We start from the raw sequence: 21,705 nt of genomic DNA on the forward strand, positions 1-21,705 counted from the left end.
ACTTTAGCATAAGGTTATGAGTGATAGACAGTAAAACAACACCGTGACGATCAGTAATGGTGACATTTGTGTAGGGTTATAAGAAGACGGTTCTACACGAATGGATTTGACGTTTCTGAAATTTTGAGATGAGGATTGGTTATTCGTATTATTTGGATTCATCGGACTACTGTTCTCATAGGGAGTTGAACTCTGGGACATTTATTTATTTCACGGGAGTAACCAGCCATGACTGGATAGAGGGCCTAAGTAATTCGACAGAAACATTCCCAAGTTCGACAAGATAGACCCGAAAAAGGTCGGCGGTTACATTGACCGAAACATTTTGAAAATCACACTCAAGACGAGAACAGTAGTCCAAAGACTCCAAATAATACGAAAAATGCATTTACATTAGATTTGAAAACCATAGTAAGCTGGGAAGCAGTCCCACAGGATTGTGTTCCACATACGAACAGTTCTAGAAAAGAACTCTGTTCATGAAATTTTCGTTTAGATTTAGACACAGATAAAGAGTAGGGAAATTGTTGATGGTTTTTGTAGCTAGAGGAGTATTTGTTACAGAAGTTTTATGGGTTTATGGGTCTGCGTGACTATAGATTGAAGCTCGGTCGAGCACCTACGATAATGCAGAGATAGACTACCAAAGTCTCTCCTGTGAGAAATAGGAAGTAGAGAGGTGTCTTTTGTCCACTAGATTTCAAAGACAGTTTTCTTCCCGATCAAGACAGGAAATTGTACTCTCTGGAGCTCCTCCCCAACAATATTTCATCTTAGGACCTTTTTGGCTCTTGTGCAGGTCTACCTCAGGAGCCTTATCTCACCATTCCCCCCCCCCCATCGCCTCTATTTAAAAATAATTCTGTCAAACTTATCTCGAGTTTTAAATAAATGTTATGATTAATTTTTTGGGAGAGGGGGTGTACCTTTCAATAGTTATTGTAAAGAATTTCGGATCCTGCGTTAATCCTGATTTTAAAAGCCGGAAAAATCCGAAGGAATGGATGAAAGGATCAATAATCGAAAGTTATCGATTTCGTTTGATTGTATTTGAATGAGAATATGCTGCCCGTATAAATGACTGGATGGAATTGTCTTCAGTAATGCTTAACGGTTGTGGTCGGAGAAGAACGCAAGAAAAATTCTTTATGAGCACTAAAATAGTTTTATGTTGTTTTCATTACATACTAGCCTGGCTGCCCGACGTTGCCTGGGTGTTTGGAGGTGTGTGTGTTGAGCAAAAAAAAAAAAAAAAAAAAAAAAAGTGGTAGTAGTGAATTTTTAGGCAGGCAGGCTCGAACCTGTACCGCGAAGGAGGAAAAGAACATGAAAAGAAAAACTTGATGTCTTTGCCGTTGCATCCATCGCTAAACCGGAAGTAGTGATGGTTTAATTTCTGAAAATTGACTCTAGCACATCTTCTACTGGACCATTTTTTGTAATTTTTGGAATTTATACTAATTTGAGCATGACACATAAGTATGTAATAATGTTTTCTCCTGAAATGCCTTTGTTCGAAAATACACTATTGGGTCAGACAACACACTATAGAAAAGCTGCACCAAAATTTACAACGGGAAAAAAAAAGATATTAAAGACAAATGGTCACCAATTGGTCCAAAGTTTAATTTTCAACCGATCTGTATATTTTTATTATCTGTATTTTTGTTTACTTTGCCATTTTTTTAGTTCTTTTATGACATTGAGGTGTCACTTCAAGTAACATTCAGTGCCATTTTGAATCTAGTAGGTTTATAGGACCCAGAAGGCATTAATAAAAATGTAAGTAAAACCCGCTTTAAAAAAAAAAATAGCCAGGTAGCTAGAAAAGTAATTTTTTTTTTGTGTGGTAACCTGTTATTTGTTGACTATTCCACTCTTTGTCGAAATACCTCTCACCTACCGACTACTTTTTCAAGCATCTCGACAACTTTCTGCATGAGAAATGTTTCAAAAACCTAAGCAATATAAAAAGCGCCTTTAACGACTTCATCGCCACCAGAATGCAAGATTTTTATGTGACACTTGTTTTACATTGGCAAAAATGTGTTGATTCTGATGGTGTTTATTTCGATCAATAAATTTTTGTTTGAACCGAGATATGTTCATCTGAATTTAAAGGTTAAAAACCGTAAGAACTTTCTTGATATGTACCTGATATGTATGCGTATGCGTGACATGCGAAAAGTTGCACAGTTTCAGTTTCCAATTTGACTTCGCCATGTAAGGACGTGTTATATTCATCTCTAATTCAAGGGAAATTTTCCCACCTTTATTTCGGCAGAAAACATTCAAGGGAACGAATCCCGTTTGAATTCGTTTCCCTGGTGTTTTCTGGGTCTTTCAATAATCTCTAATTAGTGGGACCTGTGGAAATTCCACAGAGGACTCATTCATATGTTATATATTGATGTTGCCATTCTGTAGATGTTTAGTGTAAATGGAGGCGCTCTGATATTATTGTAGCTTTTTTGTTAAAACTGCAGAAGTATTTATCTAAGCTAGCACGAACGTCCGGCAAAGCCCGGTTGTGAAGTACGCTTAAATATGATATTATACGTCTTGCAGATTTTGTATATTATTATTATAGAGTTAATGTTCTATAAATTTTTATAAATTATAAAGTTGCGATTTGAAAAAAAAAAAAAAAATATCCATATGACTTGGGTGCACTAGCTTGAATCAAAACTGAAATAAAAACTTATGAAAAAAAAATAATATATGTATAGGTTTTGAGCACTGTAAGAGTAGTGGACGGATGTTTGTTTAAATAGACATTCGGACAGATTATTTGCTGGCATCACTTCTGTGGTCGAGTGAGAGAACTGCCGATTGTCAACACGACGGTTCTAGGTTCAATCCTTGGCTTGGGAGAGGTGCTAGTCTAGCAGCACTGATGAGTTGTGATACAACGAAACAGGACTGTATGCTGATGACTACAAATGTATATAACTTTAGTTGGTTCAGCCATAATTGAAACCAAAACTTATGAAGAATTTTTAATAAAATTATCTGTAAAAAAAAAATATATATATATATTACTGGAGTACCATCAGTTGTAATCGATACTGAAATCAAAACTTATGAGGAATTCTTGATAAAATTATATATAAAAAAATAGATGACTTAAAGTGCCATCAGCTATAATCGAAACTGAAACCAAAACTTATAAAGAATTCTTGGTAAAATTATTTATGACAAGGAATGGAAATACATAACAATTAAACCACCCGGATGTAAGTGTGACACAGAAAATAAGTAACACGCTATCGTATTAATATGTAGATATGATCCTATTTTTGTTTAGGAATCTTTTAGATAGAAGTGGATAATTTGAATTATTCTTATCTTGAATGTTCTTCTCACAATGTTTTAGCCACTGTAACAGTTTTTTTTCAGGTTTCTCTTAAACTTGCGTAATCTATAGAATTTTTAGCAGAACCTTTTATTTAATCAATAGGAGTGAGCTTCTATTTACATATTCATATAGTTACTTTTCTACTTCCCTGTCTCCACATACTCTACCTTTTCTTGTACACATTCTATTAACCACATCGTCCTCGTTGGCAGAACTCTGATACGAGTATACATTGTTGCTCATTAGAATTAATCCAGCCCCAGCTTCTAAGTGTTTTAAGTGATCCATGAGGCGCAACCTTGTGTTGCACAGACTTCCGGTGACACCATTTGCTGTGGCAAACATGTGCTTGACCTGCAGGTTCAGGAAGGCATCTTGCAGCAGGTTGCCAGTACACCATTACGTGAAGTACTGCCTTGTCGCCTACTTGCCAGGCAAGTTTATTTGGGGTGCATCTCCTCCAGTGAATTAAACACATTCGCAGATACCAACCTGGAAATTTCTGCGATTCGGCATGGTCAGACTGACCACATACATGTATGCCTAATCACACACACATACTAGACTCCTTGTGAGGAAAGTGGACAGTTCATTTTCCTTGAAATTACATGTATATGTAAATCTGAAAGCTAAGATGATTCAAACTGGATGTTTTGTGTGCATAAACAAGTAAATATTTCCTTTGTTGTAGTCATGGCGTGAATAATTCAGATTTCCTATTCAGACAGTTAATTCTGAGTTTTTCTGTAGTGCATATACTGAATTTTTTTGGAACCTTGTATATGAAGTCAAATGAGCGACTACTTATATACTAGCAGTTCAGCCCGGCTTTGCTCGGGCCCTATGTACTGTTCATAACTTGCCCTACGTGTGAATACACTTTATGTAAGATTTCAAATGTTTAGACCAAACATGTCCAAGTAACCTACATTTAAAATTTCAAGTGTTTCGATCCAAAATTGGCGGGGGAGTTTGGTAGAGTTTTCAAAGGTCAAATCGTTGAACTTTGACCCCCTTGACAACCAAAACCGATTAAAAAGATTTTACCAAATCTCAATACTCCTTATGTCGAATCTCGAGTCTCTAGACCGAAAATTGACAGTTATTTGGAAGGGGAATGTACACACGCACGCACACACACGGACAGACATTTTCACTTTTATAGATATAAGCATATCCGTACATATTCAAATTACAGATCTTTAAACCAGACAGAAATATGGGAGAAAAGAATGAACGAGTTAAACGATGTTAAAACTCAAAATTCGAAAGAAAACAAAATTTCAGCAGTAAAATATTAATATTCTTAAATTTAATTTAAATTCGGAAAACAACACCCCCTCCCCCCCCCCAAAAAAAATATTAAGAATTAAATAAAAGAAAAATGATTTTCTCATTTCTCAACATTTTCAGGTTTTCAAATTTTCTTATTTAAATTCATTAGAAACATTTTTTTTTAAGTGTATGATGACTTTACATTGCTTAAATTTCGCGCTTAAACCGAGCGACAACACACGGATTTGAACAGTCACCGAAACAGGACATATTTTCTCTTCGGGACAAGATCAAAGTGTAGTATCTGTTCTTCAGATGCTGCACTTCATTTTCTTGTTCTCTTTCGTTAGAGGAGAAATCCTTCACGACTGAGACAATTTTTATTTTTGTACCTTTTCTCCACGTTAAAAAACGACCCTGGTGTCTAACTCTGTCCCGTGGGGAGGCATAGTAAATAGGTACATCATTATGAAGAAAAAAAAAAAAAAAAAAAAAAAAAAAACTCAATCTGACTGACATCTCCTTGATAAAGCCATGTTATTGGCGAAAAATCGGAATTTAATAACAACACCAAAAAAAAAAAAAAAATGAAAAAAAAAATGATTTTATCATTTCTCAATATTTTCAGGTTTTCAAATTTTCTTATTTTATTCTTAAATTTGTAGCATCCAACTATGGTTTTAATATCGAACGTATATTTTGTAAAACTCTCGATACATTTCATATCGTTAGCTTGCTGATTTTGAAATTTTACGTTTTTACAGCAATCGTTTGTTGACCGGTTTCGTTCTCGGGATCTTTGTTTACTTCGGTGTTATTGCCAATTATGTTTTGATTCTTTCCTCTTTGGGGATTTTACGCAAAGCAAAAGCAGACGTGCAGTTACAGATTGTGCAATCCTTGCTTCAAACAGAGCTGAGTGGGAGATAATAATGAAATACCAAAGGTCTTATGTATGACATGAAAAGAAATTGGAATCTTCAATTTCGTCGGCTCCCAATCTCTTCCCCACTCCCTCATAGAAGATGTCAACCTTCCCCTTCCGGTTCAGCTCTTATCTTTCCTCCATACAGATCCTTCTCTTTTTGACAATCGGAGTCTTTTCTGTTTACAACAGCTACTCTACAAACCCAATTTCTTTTTCTCGTACCACCGTGTGATCCTCCTTTGCCAAAAATGTATTGGGCAAATATTAAGAACCTGTCCCATTTAATGGCCGCTACCAATAACTGGACTAATAAAAAAATAATTTCAAAAACTACTTGGAAAATATACCTGTTGAACCAAGTGCACGAGCAATACAAACAATTGCACTTAAAGGGACAGTTAGAATCTTAAAAAGATCCCTCAGTTGGAATGTATGAGACAATATATGAATGTCTGGCATCCAGTAGGATGCCTCATCCTCAGCAAATATAAGATAAGAAAATTGGGGAAGGAAAAAATAAGGATGGATTTTTCTCTCTAGCGGCTGCAGAATATAAAAGTATCAAACCTAGTTGAGAATTACCAATTTTTACAGGAGTCAAATTAAAAAGAAAACTTTGGAGTCCGATTTGTTTTGCATTGATTTCATATCTCTACGGTGGGGAATAATTTTGCAAGAATAAATTGATATATTGAATTAATCTTCCAATTTGCGAAAATATCGTACTTGAACTAATTACTATTTAGACAAGCAGATGAGTAGAAATAGATATGGGAGACTTGCATCAAATCTGTTGCCAAAGTTGCTGGAAAAATGGTTGCATCATTCTACCGCTCTAGAAGGTATCTCACTCCAGACATAATCCTCTACCTGTACAAGAACCAAATACGTCCTTAAATGTACTGTTGCCATATCTAGGCAGGAGCTGCTCGGGGCCACCTATCTTGCCTTGACAGGGTTCAAAACCGGCTTTGAAATCTAGTAGGTGATGTTTTTTTTTTCTCCTACCTGCAACCCCTTTCCCACAAAAGCAACGTCAAGAGTCTATCTCTACTCTATCATTATTTTAAAATACTCCACTGAACTTCAATCTATGCTTCCCCCCATCCTCAAGACTTTTGCAGCAAGCACTTGTCTAGCTACAACCACTGTCAACAATTTCACTCATACTCTGCCTATGCCTAAATCTAAGCACAAATTCCATGAACAAAGTTTCTTTCCTAGGACTGCCTGCCTGTAGAACTTTGTACCAACTGACTACAACATGGTCATCTTCAAGTTCAATGTAAACAAGTTACTGTTGAGCTGCCTCCTTAAATAATCAAACTCCACCCACCACTACCAATCGCTAGGCTGTTCTCACCGACCATAGATAAAATTAACCTAGAATGTGTGTCCGTCCATGCATATTATGGATTCGAAATTGAAGCTTTTTATCAATTGGGTCACAGTTCCTTGCAGAGTTGGACATAATTATTTCTAAGGTCTATATGACATATATAGAAGAAGGTTGGAGGTTGCATCGGCCAAAACGTGGTAAGAATAACATCCAAGATGAGAACAGCAGTTGAAATAATACAAATTATCAGTCCTCATCTCAAAACTGCTGAAACAAAATATGCATGCATATCCACGTCTTAATGTGCACGTGTATGCACTTCTGCTCATGTCAACACGTGGACACCTAAGACGTACGGTTTTTCTACTTCGAAATAATGCTAATGAATTTCTATTGTTGCACATATATATTGTAACATTGCACATATATTGTAACATATATTGTAACATATATTATAACATATATTGTAACATATTATAACATATATTGTAACATATTATAACATATATTGTAATATATTATAACATATTATAACATATATTGTAACATATTATAACATATATTGTAACATATTATAACATATATTGTAACATATATTATAATATATATTGTAACATATAATATATATTGTAACATATATTATAACATATATTGTAACATATATATTGTACATGTATATTGCAACATATGTATTGTAACATATAGTATAACATATTGTAACATATATTGTACATATATATTGTAACATATATAATGTAACATTAAAAGGCTCTTTCAGTCTTTGACAGACTATGGATACCCACTGTAGGGGTGCCTGCACATGAAATTTTTGTGGCAGGAGGTGTGCAATCTCCAACCACACCTCTCCTGAGGTGACATTGTTAAATACCAATGGCAAGTGAAGTACAGGACGACTGGAAACAAATGCCGAGATAAGCGGAGAGCACATACAATGCCTAGAATTCCCAAATGGTCGCCCATCTGGTACTAGCCAGGCTCAACGTTGCTTAACTTTGGTGATCTGATGAGAAACGGTGTGTTAATGCGATTGTGCCGTATGTAATATATTGTAACATATATTGTAACATATATTATAACATTGTAACATATATTGTAACATATTGTAACATATATTGTACATATATATTGTAACATATTGCAACATATATATTGTAATATTTAACTTATGAAGTTTTAAAAAATTTGATCTTGATAGCATTTAACCTGTACTTTGCATATTCACAGAGTTATTCTTCTGCTCTATCGTGTGTGTGTGTATATATATATATATATATATATATATATATATATACGCACAACACGTGGACACCTAAGACGTATGACAGCCCCTTTAAGAAATTCGTTTCTTATCGTTGAGCACTTTCAGTTGAATTAAAAGTCGGTCAATTTAGCTCTTATGCGTAGATCATCGTATAACGATTTGATCACTGTCTGTCTGACGTAATGAACATTTAAATTAAAATGTTTAAAATTCAACGCTATTTCACACGGTTAATGGTAGCCGAATGGATACGGCCTCCGCTAATCGAGCCAGAGATGTCTCGTGTCGCGGGGTTCGAATCGTTCGACTGGTAGTAATCGTGACACCCTGCACTGAAGAATCCCGAAAGGATGAAACACTAGTGTCTGTAGGTATTTAATTATTATAGTAAAAAAATAATTATATATATATATATATATATACACACACACACACAGAGCATAATCACATTGACACACCGGTTCCCATTAGATCACTGAAGTTAATCAACGCTGATCCTGGTCAGTACTAAAATGGATGACCATTTTGGAATTACAGGTCCTGTATGTATTCTCTGCTCATCTCAGCATTGTTTCTAGTCTTGAAGATCTCCTTGCCACTGGACTCAAGCAGTACTGATTCAGGAAAGGTGTGGTTGGAGATTGTGCAACCCTTGCCTCACAATTACATGCACAGCTACCCTTACAGAGGGTATCCATTGTCTCTTGATACTGAACGGAGGCATTGATCGACTCTTCTCTTTCTGAATTTTTTGAGGTGACGATTGATAATTTGGATTATTTGGACTACTGTTCTCAATGTTTAAGTTAGTGTAACCTCCGACCTTTTTCAGGAGTATCTTGTCAAATTCGAGAATAGTTTAAAAAAAAAAAATTACTAGGAGGTTCTTATATAGTGTCTTTTGGCTGGATTACCGAAGTTGAAGTTAAACTCATGTCCTTGTCTTGAGGCAGCATTCACCCCCAGATTGGGAAAGCTGACTCCTTCCAATGAATTCACCGCATCTTGCATAAAAGCTGACCAAGCCCAGCAGTTGACACTATCGACAGTCAATCACACCGAACATCATAGATTGTCGGAGCCAGAATCTTGCTGAACTGTTCTGAGCTACATTTTAAGCTGGTCGCCGCACTGCTTCTTCCAGTCTCAAGGAGAAAATGGATCAATGGCTTCGCGGGTGAGACCACCTTGTTGACAGTGAAGGGGGTGACAACAAAAAGAAAAACTGCCTAGCAAGTGCAAAAACCTCTTTTCTAGAACATTCTAGAACCTTAATATTTCTCTTGTACCTTCTGGATTTTTCTGAAACTTTCTATTTCTTTTTTTTCTCAGATAATAGAGACGTTTATGCAAAACACTTTCTGAATTGAAACATAAGACCTTAGATATATATTATATTAATATTTATATATATATTGTATATTCAATATATATATATATATATATATATATATATATAATATATGTATGTATGTATTTCTGTGGAAATCTACTTTATTTTCTTATATACCAACCCTTATTTAAGAAACTCAATGTAATTACAGAGCAATATAGTGAATGATTGACAAAAGTCTATATTCCAAAGTTCATGATGTTGACCATCTTATAATTTATTCCTTTAATTCTGTTGACTGATGATATTTAAGGTATTCTTCCAATTTTAGGATTTTAATCATGTCAAATCGCACTTTATTTCCTTTTGATGGATTGATTGTTGCTATTTCTTCTGATGAGTTATGAGCATAATAGATTCACTAATTGATATAATAATTGATTGATTTTACTGTCAAGAATTGTAAATGTTAACTGAATTAAAGGAATAAATTGTCAGATGGTCAACATCATGAACTTTGGAATATAGACTTTTATCAATCATTCACTATATACACACACACACACATATATATATATATATATATATGTATATATTCAATCTTCACCCCAAACAAGGCAAGTCCCACTTTGAAGTAGGGGGCTACTATCGGGAACAATTTGCGGGGGCGTTATGAAGGGAGATGAGTAGAAAGATGTTTGTTCACACTACACCTGAACTTCTGCATATCAGTACAGTTGGGAAAGCAGTATCCCGGAAGGGAGTTCCAAAGACTTGCAGTTCTGGGGAAGAAACTATGAGTAAAAGGCTTTCTTACATCTAGGGATCTCTACTGTAAAGGGATGGGACTTAGTTGCTTGTTGGGTTTGTCGAGGGTAGTCACGTTGAGGAGGTACAAGTGCTTGCAGCTCATCAGAGTAGCCACCATTAAAGTATTTGTAGAACAGGCAAAGGGATGCAACATTTCATCGATGGGACAAAGGCTGAAGCTTAGATGACAGTTCAGGACCTATCAGGTTGGCGACTCTCTTTTGAACCCTGTCCAGGAGTGAGAGACAAGCAGCAGATGCCCAAACGTGACAGCAATACTCCATACATGGGCGAATGGTGGCCTTATAGAGGTACAGGATACTTTCAGGCGTAAGTAATTTTCTAGCACGGTAGAGAGAGCCCACCTTCATTGCAGCAGCCTATATATATATATATATATATATATATATATATATATATATATATATATATATAGGGAATAAAATTAAGCCCTTGTGATAGTTATTTTGTCAAAAAAAAAAATCCCAAATATTTGATTTGTCTGAAAAAAAAAAGAAGACATTTTTCAGCTTTTGTTTGGAATCCATATTTGCAAATCCGGTCAAATGTGAAAATCAAATGCTGTAAAAGTTCACGCTGAGTAGCACATGTAATGATAATATTGTCGATGAATGCTGTAACTCCTGTCAGTCCAGTTAACATTACATCCATTGTCCAATGGAATATTGCTGAAGCTGGTTTGACTTCAAAAGGAAGGCGTTTAATCTAAACAGTCTATTAATGTGTGTTAATATGCCGGAAACACTTTGGATTCCTCAGCAACCTCGGACGGCACAAAAGCATTAGAAAAATCGGTATTTATTAGTGCTGGGACGATTAATCGGAAGTGGGAATTGGAAAAATTGAAGTTTTTGGGGTATCAGGATCGGAAAAATATGCGCCTATTTTCCGATGCCAAAACTGATTCCTTTAATTACCTTTTTTATTCGATTTTGGTTTAAGTGACATCTCTCACTGCTTGTAGTAATAATAAAATAATAAATATTTACTGATTTAAATTTCCAGTTTGACTAAAATCTCTAGATCACCTCTTCACAGGTGTGTTTTTACGTTTGTGAAAATACATGCACGTTTAAGATGTGTATTTTACAGTAATCGGGACAAAATAACATTTTTATAGTTAAATATTTAGAGATTTATAAAGAACCGGAATTGGAATCAGAAGTTTAGTACGGAATCGGTAATTGTATTGGAATCGGGGAAAATGTTGGAATCGTCCCATCACTAGTATTTATGCAGGATAAGGATTCTACTATCATTGAAATTTTCTGGGTAGTTTATGTAAAACGCTGAAAAGTGTTGAATGAAAGTTTCACAATTTTTTTTATTTTATTATTTTTTTTTTTTATTTTTTTTTTTGCGCAAGTTTTTCCCAAAACATCTTACCTTGATGGAGGGGAGACTAAAACTTGCTGCTATGGTTTCAAATGATCTGAAATAGCAGCAAGGGGAAACTTGATTCCAAACATTTCTCATACGTTATATCTCCTCTCTTTTGAAAATAGGGTACGATTATGAATATCTCCAGTATCAAATAATCTTTATACACTATGAAATTTACTTTACATATGAAAACCAAAGAGGGGAGATATAACATAAGAAATATTTGGAATCAAGTCTCCCCTTACTATTATTTCAGATTATTTGAAACCATAGCAGAAAATTTTAGTTTCCCCTCCATCAAGGCCAAAAGTTTTGGAGAAATGTCAGATATTTTGTAATTCATGCCCAAAACTAGGAAAACAAATGACTATGATTGAAACATTTTCCAGCGGTAAAAAAAGTGCGAAAAATAGACTCTGGATGATACATGATCCCCTTAATGTGCGACCTTAAGGACAAACAAGGGCTTTTTTTTTATTATTTGATTTTGTATAAAACGAAAATCTTCCACTGCTGGTAGTAATGATAAAATAATAAATATTTATTGATTTTAAACTTACAGTAAAGTTAAAATCTATAGATTATACCACCCAAGTATGTTTTTATGTTTGAGAAAATATCTGCAGATTTAACATGTGTTTTTACGTTAATCCAGGGGGGGGGGGTAAAATCTCTATAGTTAATTATTTAGAGATTTATAAAGAATCGGAATCGGTAATTGTATCGGAGTCAGGAAAAATATTTGAATCATCCCACCACTAATCTATAGGTAATGTAACTGTTTAAACCAGAAACCTAGTCTCAGAGATTTGTTTGAAACTATGCTTAAAAATATCACCATTTACAAGATGCTGTTCTGCATGGTGAAAAATGCGTTTTATTTGCAAGCAGAAGAGTAATTACTGATTGCAGTATTTATTTGCTCCCCCACCGAGCAAATTGGGCACAAGGCCGGTTTTTAATGTGAGGAGTGAAGGGGAAATGGGGACCAACTCCCCGGGGAGTAGGGGAGCTGGATAGTGACAACTGGTATGAAAGGTTGCCCCTACATTGACCAAGGTCTTATATGTGAGGTTGCCCCCACATATGGTCTTTGCTTGCAGTATCTGCCGGAACAGATACTACACTTTGATCTTATTGCATTATCTTCAGTAATGAATAAATTTTTTTTTTTAGCTTTACAATCGGCTATCATCCTTCACTGCTTCAATCATGTGCTCCCCCCCTCCATAAATATACTGATTCACCTCCCCACTACATGTAAAAAAAAAAAATTCTTTTATTGACAAAAACACGTGCATAACTTACTCGAAATTCTGTGGAGATATTTCACTTATATGAGCTTATGTGTCTGTGTGCGTGGGTGCCAACAGCCTTCTGACATTATCAAGTTGTTTTTAAAAATTCATCAACTAAGGGCCCACATTTCTTTAGTGCTGCTCTGCTATCCAAGATATATATTTGAAAATCCCGAAACCTGTATAAATATTTCTATTTTTATGTCAAGCTTATATATATAGATAGATAGATGTTTTTATTTGTTTTTGTTAGCGATACTCATTGAACGAATTCAATTATTTATACGAAAGTGCATTTCAAAATGAAAATTATTCCCAACTCGCATTTAGGTAAAAATGCACTTTTGTATAAATAATTGAATTCGTTCAATGAGTATCGCTAACAAAAACAAATAAAAACATCTACACAAAAATGCGATACATTCAGTAGTCAAGCGAGGTGGTCCCGTGGTAGGGGTTTAGGCTTCTTATCATGGGGTCCTGATTTCGAATCTCGCTAGATCCAGCCACTCTGATGAATTGTAGACGACGAAACACGTGTCAGTGGATAATTATATTTTAAAAATAATATATAAGTCAAAGTGTGTGTGTGTGTGTGTCTGTGTACATTTCCCGACACAATAACTCTGTCAATTTTCAGTCTACAGACTCAAAATTTGATATACAGGGTATGGAGATCTGGGAAAATCTTTGTAATCCGTTTTCGGCCATAAATTTGGCTGTTAAGGGGTCAAAGTTTAACAATTTGACCTTTGAGAACTCTACCAAACTCCTCTGCCAATTTTGGGTATAAACACTTGAAATTTTAGATATAGGTTTCTTGGACATGGATCTAACTTAATAACTAGATTTGAGTCCAAAACAATAAATGTTAAGAGGTCATAATAGGGGTAAAAGTTTTAAAAAATTTTACCTCTGCTGTCTCTACCAAATTACTCAGACAATTTCTTGTCTAAACATTTGAAATTTTACATAAAGGGTATTCAGAGATAGGGCAAGCTTTTTAATCGGTTTGGATCGAAAATTTGAGCTACCAATATATAAATTTATGTGTGTATGTTTGTATGTCGGCCTAAAACTTTCGACAGAGGTGACGGATTTTCACAAGATCAGTATCGTTTTAAAGCTCGACCCTTCATACGACAAATACTGAAAAATTGGCTAAAAACATTAATTTCTTCACCCTCAACTGGGCACTTTTCTACAGAGAGGGGTCGCTTTTTTCACCGATATTTTCGAAAGTCATCCCCTCTTTTCGATTGTCTAACCTTAATTTAAACCTATGTCACTTCCGGTTTGGCGGTGGTCGTAACAGCAAAGATGTCACGTTTTTTCCCCTTCTTTTCCTCCTTTGCGGTACGGGTTCGAGCCTACCTTCCTACTATCACTTTTTTGTTTTTGCTCAACACACACCTCCAAACACTCGGGCAACACCGAGCTGAAATGGTAGTATGTATATATATATATATATATATATATATATATATATATATATATATATATAAAGTCCCCTTTATCCCCAACTAAATTACATATATATATATATATATATATATATAAAGTCCCCTTTATCCCCAACTAAATACATGTATATCCTTATTAAATAAATGACTCCTATATTTTTCCATATATATATATATATATATATATATATATATATATATATAATGAATAAAAAAGAATACGAAAAGTATAAAAGCTTATAACTTTTCTTTATTCGTTTTTAATTGGTGACGTGCAGGAATACAAAATAATAATATTATGAAAAAAAATTAAAAAACTTTTTTCATAAGTACATAATTTTCGACCGATCCTTCAGTCTTCATCGGTGTAGTGAAAGTATGAGGATGCACGGGGAAAAGGAGAATGGAAAAGGAAGGAAGGTAGAGGAGGAGGAGGAGAAGAAGGAGGAGGAGAAGGGGGTATAGCCAATGAGAAGGTGTCACGTCAGTCTTAAATATATAAACATATAAGTACGCACATACACACATGCACACAGTACATATATACATACAAACGAAAAATTAAACAGTAAATAAAAATGAGAAACGCGTCTTTAACAGTCTAATCCTTTGAATTCTAACGATATTATTTATTCTAAGAGAGAATAAGAAACGAGAGTAGAAGAAAGAAGAGAGCAAATTCACCTTCGGACTTTCCCCCACCCTATTAAATTAAACCCCTAGTGCACTCCCCATGTAATCCACAATCTGACTGGCATTAATCTCATAACATCACGATATAACCATATTCTCCTAATAAGGAATCTTGTGATATAAATTACTTTGATTAATCCTGATTAGTATATACACCATTGCTTTAATTCTTCATAATATTACGCCTGAAAACATACACTGTCATTTTATTAATTCATTTCGTTCCTGATGATTCCCTCGCTAGACGTCACATCCCCATTGTTACCTAGCCCCTTCTCTACTCTTCTCATGAGAAGCATTAGGCTTTGAAATACCTTGGTATAAAAAGTCCCTTTTATCCCCAACTAAATACATGTATATCCTTATGAAATAAATGACTCCTATATTTTTCCATATATAGTATTTGTGAATTCATTTTCCACTCCTATGCGCACACACACACACACACACACACACACACACACACACACACACACACACACACACGCACACACCCAGTTGTAAAGTTACCTTTGACTTAGCAGCCCAGAATTCAATCCCTCAAACACTAAGAATTATTATGGGAGGAAGGAAAAAAGAATTAAATTCTATACATAATGTTGAATCAATTTGAACAAATACAGAAAGCTAGTCAGATAGTGTTCAACGTTACGTAAGTTTGACAGCTTATTATAACTCTCTTAAAGGGGCCCAATCCTAGTTGAAAGAAGCTTGTGATAATATTTTTTTATAAATAAATATTATTTTTACCTACAGACACTAGTGTTTCATGCATACGCAATCATAGGAAGTGATGATTACTGCCAGTCCAAGGATTCAAACCCAGTCACAAAGTCATCTTTGACTCTGCAGCCCGAAATTCAATTCCCCCTCTCTCTCTTTCTATCTATCTATCTATCTATCTATATATATATATATATATATATATATATATATATATATATGAGGTTAAATTACATATATATTTCACTTTTTGTCCAATTCGCCCTTTCCCTATTCTGAACAGATGGACATATACACCCACGTGCACATCTGGTTATTATTGATATTGATTTCATGTTAGTATTAATGTTAGTTAAAAATCAATTCATTCAGCTATTTCCTAGGTGAAATTTTACCTGAATAGATGGCTAGATACATTGAAAGCTGAATAAATAAACAGGAGTGTTGCCTTCAAACCGAAGGCGCAGTCTCTCGAAGCAGATGGCAAAAAAAAAAAAAAGGCGCACAATCCTTTTTGTATAATTGTAGCAAAAGGGCGAAACCACTTGGTGTGACGAACAGATTTTACATATTTGTTTGGAAAAGGAAGGATCCTGATTGGTCGCAGTTTCTATGACGTTTTTCTAGTCTCTGACCAGAGGATAGAGTTGATTTTAAAGTCGATATTGGACACACCACACTCGCATGCACTACACTCTTTGTTTCATTTTGTTGAAAAGAAAAAGTATTTTGATTCCTTTTCTTTTGTTCATTCGAAACAAAACATTTTGTCATTGAATATTAAGGGGTATATTGTTCTCTCCCACGACAGAACTGTAACAAGTGGGATTGAAAAAGTTAGTGCTCAAGAGAAGGGGCCTTCTGACTCTGCAAAAGATGTCTGTGCAACTCTGTCAGCATTCCCGGCAGGGCGCCTCAGGTGATTAGCAATAAACTAACCCCCTCCTCAAAAGAGAAGGCAAAGCCTGGGAGAGTGGACCTCCTAGATCTGCACAGAACTAAGATTACACTGCAATCAACAGGGTCATTAGAGGAATGCTCTAATCTTTGTTGACTTTGGGGGCGAAGGATAAACATCCCTAGTTGAGTTTGTATTTAGTTCTCTCCCACTTCAAGAACTTAGACACCAGGGTTGGAAAATGGAATTGAGAAGTCAGGCCCTCAAGGAGGGGCATTGTGACCTGCAAAAAGTTCCTGGGCAGATATGTTGGCATTCCCCAGTGAGGATGCATCAAGCGATTAGCAATAAACTAACACCTTCTCAAAGAGAGAAGGCAAAGCCTGGGAGGGTGGACCTCCTAGAACTGCACAGAACTAAACTCCCAACGCAAAATCAACAGGGATTGTATCATTATAGGAATGGTCTAATCTCTGCTGATTTTGGGGGCCCGGGATAAAGATCCCTAGCCGAGTTGCCACTAAATCGTAAGGGGCCAGATTTATAAGAGGGCAACTTTGGTAGTGAGCTGAGTAACAAGATGGTTGTTCACATTACGTTTAAAATTTTGCATGTTGATATAGTCTCAATAACAGCGAGAGAATTCCAAAGTGATCCAATGAAAGAAACTATTCGAGTAGAAAATATTTTTACATCTATGGATCTCTACAGTGAAGGGGTGGAATTTTTCTGATTGTTAGGTTATTTACGTAGAGCAGGAAGAGGTTCAGCAATATCTCCAAAGCACATTCTGTTGTAGTACTTGTAAAAAAAAAAGTACATGGATGCAATATTGCAGTGATGGGACACTGGTTGAAGCTTGGCAGACAGTGTGGGACCTATTAGTTGAGAGACATTTTTTATTTTTTATTTTTCTGTTCAAGAAAGTGAGAGAGAGAGAGAGACTAGCAGTTAGTGCACCAACCCAAATATGGCAACAACTCTTTGTAGAGTTATGGTATACTGGCAGTTATGAAAGTTTTTTTTAGTCCGATAAAAAGAACCCATCTCCTCTGCAGCAAACTTGGCTTTATCTTCTATGTATTTGTTCTAATTCTTATTACCTGTGAATATTAGGTTAAGTAGTTTGAATGTTAAACTCTCGAGAAGAGTGATATCAGGCATGGGAATTAGTAGTTGGTAAGTCTGCTGTCTAATAGGTATGGGGGTGTTTATGTTGAAGGGTTCCAAGTATAAAAAGTTCATTGGAACATATTCCATGGAAATATTTGCAAAGCAAGCACAGGGGTGCAACACTGGTGATGGGGTTGGAGCTTGGCAACCTGTGTGTGACTTGTTAAGTTTAAAAACTATTATTTTGTACCCTATATAATTAATTAAATACCAGATACTTTGCTTATAAACATTTTTCTATTTGTGGGTGGAAATTCACTAATTCAAACATTTTTGGTACTTGTGCAATTTACAGACTTTTTAGGATTTTCATGTCAAATTCAACCTTTACTGTATCTTGTTCATTAAATTGTTACATGAAAGTACAAAATAATTAACAAACCCTCATCCTCACCCCGTTTTAGGAATGACTTTCTAAATAATGTTATTATTTCAACACGGCCCGTAAACTGCACAAGTATCCATTTTTTTTTTTTTTTTTTTTTCAATTTGTAGATGGAAATTCATTAAAATTTTTATTTCAAAATAGAATTATTTTAATCTGCAGATTTAAGTTGATTGAACAGTAACTTCACGGATAACACGTAAATTTTAGAGAAATGTACTGTTCACTTTTTAGATGGGTGCTTAGTTTGCTACGAGGGGCATGCATTAAGTAATGCCCTTGACCCACTTCCCATAGCAGTAGAGCAACGAAACTTGCCACAGTTATTAGTATTTCTCTACATAGGACCCCCCCCCCAGAGTTATGCATTTCTCTCATCGTTTGAAGCTCTGGAGACCGTTTTTGTAGAACACCCCAGGTTGGTCCTCCAACCACGACGTGACTTCAGAAATCAAGGCTGCATCATCTGGGAAACGCTTTCCTTTCAAAAACAACTTCATAGCTGGGAAGAGGTGAAAGTCAGAGGGTGCAAGGTCAGGAGAGTAGGGAGGATGGGGTGGGATTTTATAAGCACACGCCCGTGCTTCTGATCTGGCGACATGCGAGTTGTGGACTGGAGCGTTGTCCTGCAGGAGGAGGGTACCTTTGCTGATCTTGCCCCACCTCTTGATTTTGATAGCTTCCCTTAATTTCCTCAAAAGTGAAGCATATTAGGCTCCTGTAATTGTGGTATCCTTTGCCAGGAAATCTGTCATCACTACTCCGTCCTGGTCCCAGAATACTGTGAGCATGACCTTGCCAGCAGAGGGCTGCACCCTTGCCTTCTTTGGAGGTGGTGAGTCCAAGTGCTTCCACTGCATTGACTGGGCTTTGGTCTCTGGATCATAGTGATGGACCCAGGTTTCATCCTGTATGATCAGTCTTTTGAAAAACTTTGACTCATCTTCTTGGCACATCTCCAAATTCATCCTCGAGCACTCGACGCGTTCTCGCTTCTGGAATGGTGTGAGCAACCTGGGAATCCATCTGGCAGACACCTTATGCATATGCAAATGGTCATGAATGATAGTTTCCACAGACCCTGTACTAATCTTGACATCTTGGGCTATTTGGCGAATAGTAATGCGCCGATCTTCCAAAATGGCAGCCTCAACTTGACAGATAGATGCCTCATCAATGGCAGAAGGGGGTGGGCGACCAGGTCTGGGAGCTGTTTCCACAGACTTCCAACCATGTTTGAATTCACGATGCCAGCGTTTTACAAGGTCATATGATGGGGCATTATCACCATGAGTTTCTTTCATTTCATCAAAAGTCTCCTGTGGTGTGCGTCCTTTCAAATACAAAATCCAGATCACTGCTCGACATTCAACAGGCTCCATTTCACACCTGATTCAATTCAAACACTTGTAAAACAGAAACCACAATAAGTTCAGAGCTGAAATTTGCCACATAACCCATAGAGATATAAATCATTGCACATGCAAAATTTCAGCTAGATCAGATAATTGGAAGTAGGTCAGGGGCATTACTTATTGCACACCCCTCGTATGTAAAATTAATGTGAAATCATCACATACTGGAAATTCCAAAACATCCTTCTAAATGACTGTTTAAAAGATCAATTCTAAAGACGATGTTGTTATACTTGAAAGAAAACTGAACACCCTGTTAAAAATTGAACAAATATATATATATATATATATATATATAACAAATCCTTATTTAGTCTAATCAAGTTATCTTGCCAATTACATATTTATATTTAGCTCCCAACCATGTAATGGAGAGCAGAAAATTTCAAAAGCCTTGCATGTCTTGTATCCCCACTATTTTCTTCTTTCAGGACTACTGACAAATTTATCTTTAGTTGACCTTTGACAACTAAATATTTTCCTTTAGTAGACAAATAGAAAAGTTACTAGCCAAACCTATGTGACTTTTGGAATTTGACATCTTTGTTCTGTGGCAAGTACTTAAACAGAAAGATTTTTCTGTGTGTGTGTGTGTTTTTTTTTTATAGTGTAATTCTAAATATGCACCCAATTTTATACTGAGAATTGAAGTTCTACAAAATTCTTCAGACAGCCTTCGATCCAAAAAGTTTGGTGCTTCTACAGAATTGGGACGAGATTTTGTAGTCGATAAATGGAGTTTTCAGATAAAAAACAATGGTTTCAACTGATTTGTATGTCAATTCTAATAAGTTACAATGGTAGCTTCCAAATTATACAGTCGAAATTACCTGAATATTACTGAGTTACTAAAAAACAACTTTAATCGTGTTAGCAGATGAAAAATTGCCACCATCTTGTTTAAATCAAAACGGAAAACTACCTCCCTTTTGAACTCTCCTGTGTCTTACGATCATTTTCATCAAATTTTATTTTTATTTTCTTGAATAAATAATTTTCTACCTTATCGGTTTTCGTAATTTTCGGATATAATCATCTTAAAAATACGAGGAATACGTAGATATCATTGTTTTAATGTGAAATTCAGTTTTATGATTTCCGAAATTTCGTCTCAATAGTGTAGTTCTATTAAATCTTTTACTGTTTGACTTTACCTATTTTATTGAAAAAAAAAAATAATGGTCGAAAAGACGTCTTTTACTCAGTAATGAGCTTTGGAAGATTATCGGTGAAAAAAAAAACACAATCACCAAAAGATAAGCGTTTTATTATTTTTAGTTGCCACTTGAAAAAATCAGTTGCAAATGCGACTGTTTCACTCGCAACGTAAAGCCCTGTCATTAATTTTCACATTCAATGAACAATGTTTCTAACAAAGGATAAAGAAATGCTGCTTGCTGGCTGAGTTATCCTCTCTTAATAATTGTTACTTAAATTTCACCCCCCCTCCCCCCATGTAAACATTGAAAATAGTACTTATTCACAAAGTCGGTTATAGTCAGCTAACGTACTTCCTAATTTTTTGCAGAGTGCTACCAGAAGCGTGACAAAGCAAATCAGTTTCTTCGCTTTTATGTATCATATTTTTTTTATGTTTGAAATTTTATTTTAGTTCAATAACTTCATTTGTTATTTTGAGTTCAAAAATCTCTCCGCAAACAAATATTATATAAATTCAAATAAAAAACTTATTTTTTATAATTTTATAAACATATATTTCTTATAAAATTTCAAATAAAATAAAAACTTGTTTTTAATTTTGTTAATTAAAAATGCAAATAAAAACTAATTGTGTTATTTTTATCTTTATAATCCTATTAATTTTTATTGTATATTTTTCAATAATGTCCTTTTACTATATTTTATTTCAATAAGTCACTTCACAATAGAAATACTGAAGAAAAATAAAAATGAAGGAACTAATTTGC

General features: G+C 35.2%; 1 protein-coding gene across 4 annotated transcripts in view; it reads left to right on the forward strand.

Moving 5' to 3' along the window:
- LOC145248926 (dual specificity tyrosine-phosphorylation-regulated kinase 1A-like) overlaps positions 1-21,705 on the forward strand; it is a 443,307-nt gene that overhangs the window by 14,328 nt on the left and 407,274 nt on the right. The window lies entirely within an intron of this gene.

The sequence above is a fragment of the Euprymna scolopes genome, chromosome 27 (genome assembly GCF_053919585.1).
Source record: "Euprymna scolopes isolate OS-2025 chromosome 27, ASM5391958v1, whole genome shotgun sequence".
Taxonomy (NCBI): domain Eukaryota; kingdom Metazoa; phylum Mollusca; class Cephalopoda; order Sepiida; family Sepiolidae; genus Euprymna; species Euprymna scolopes.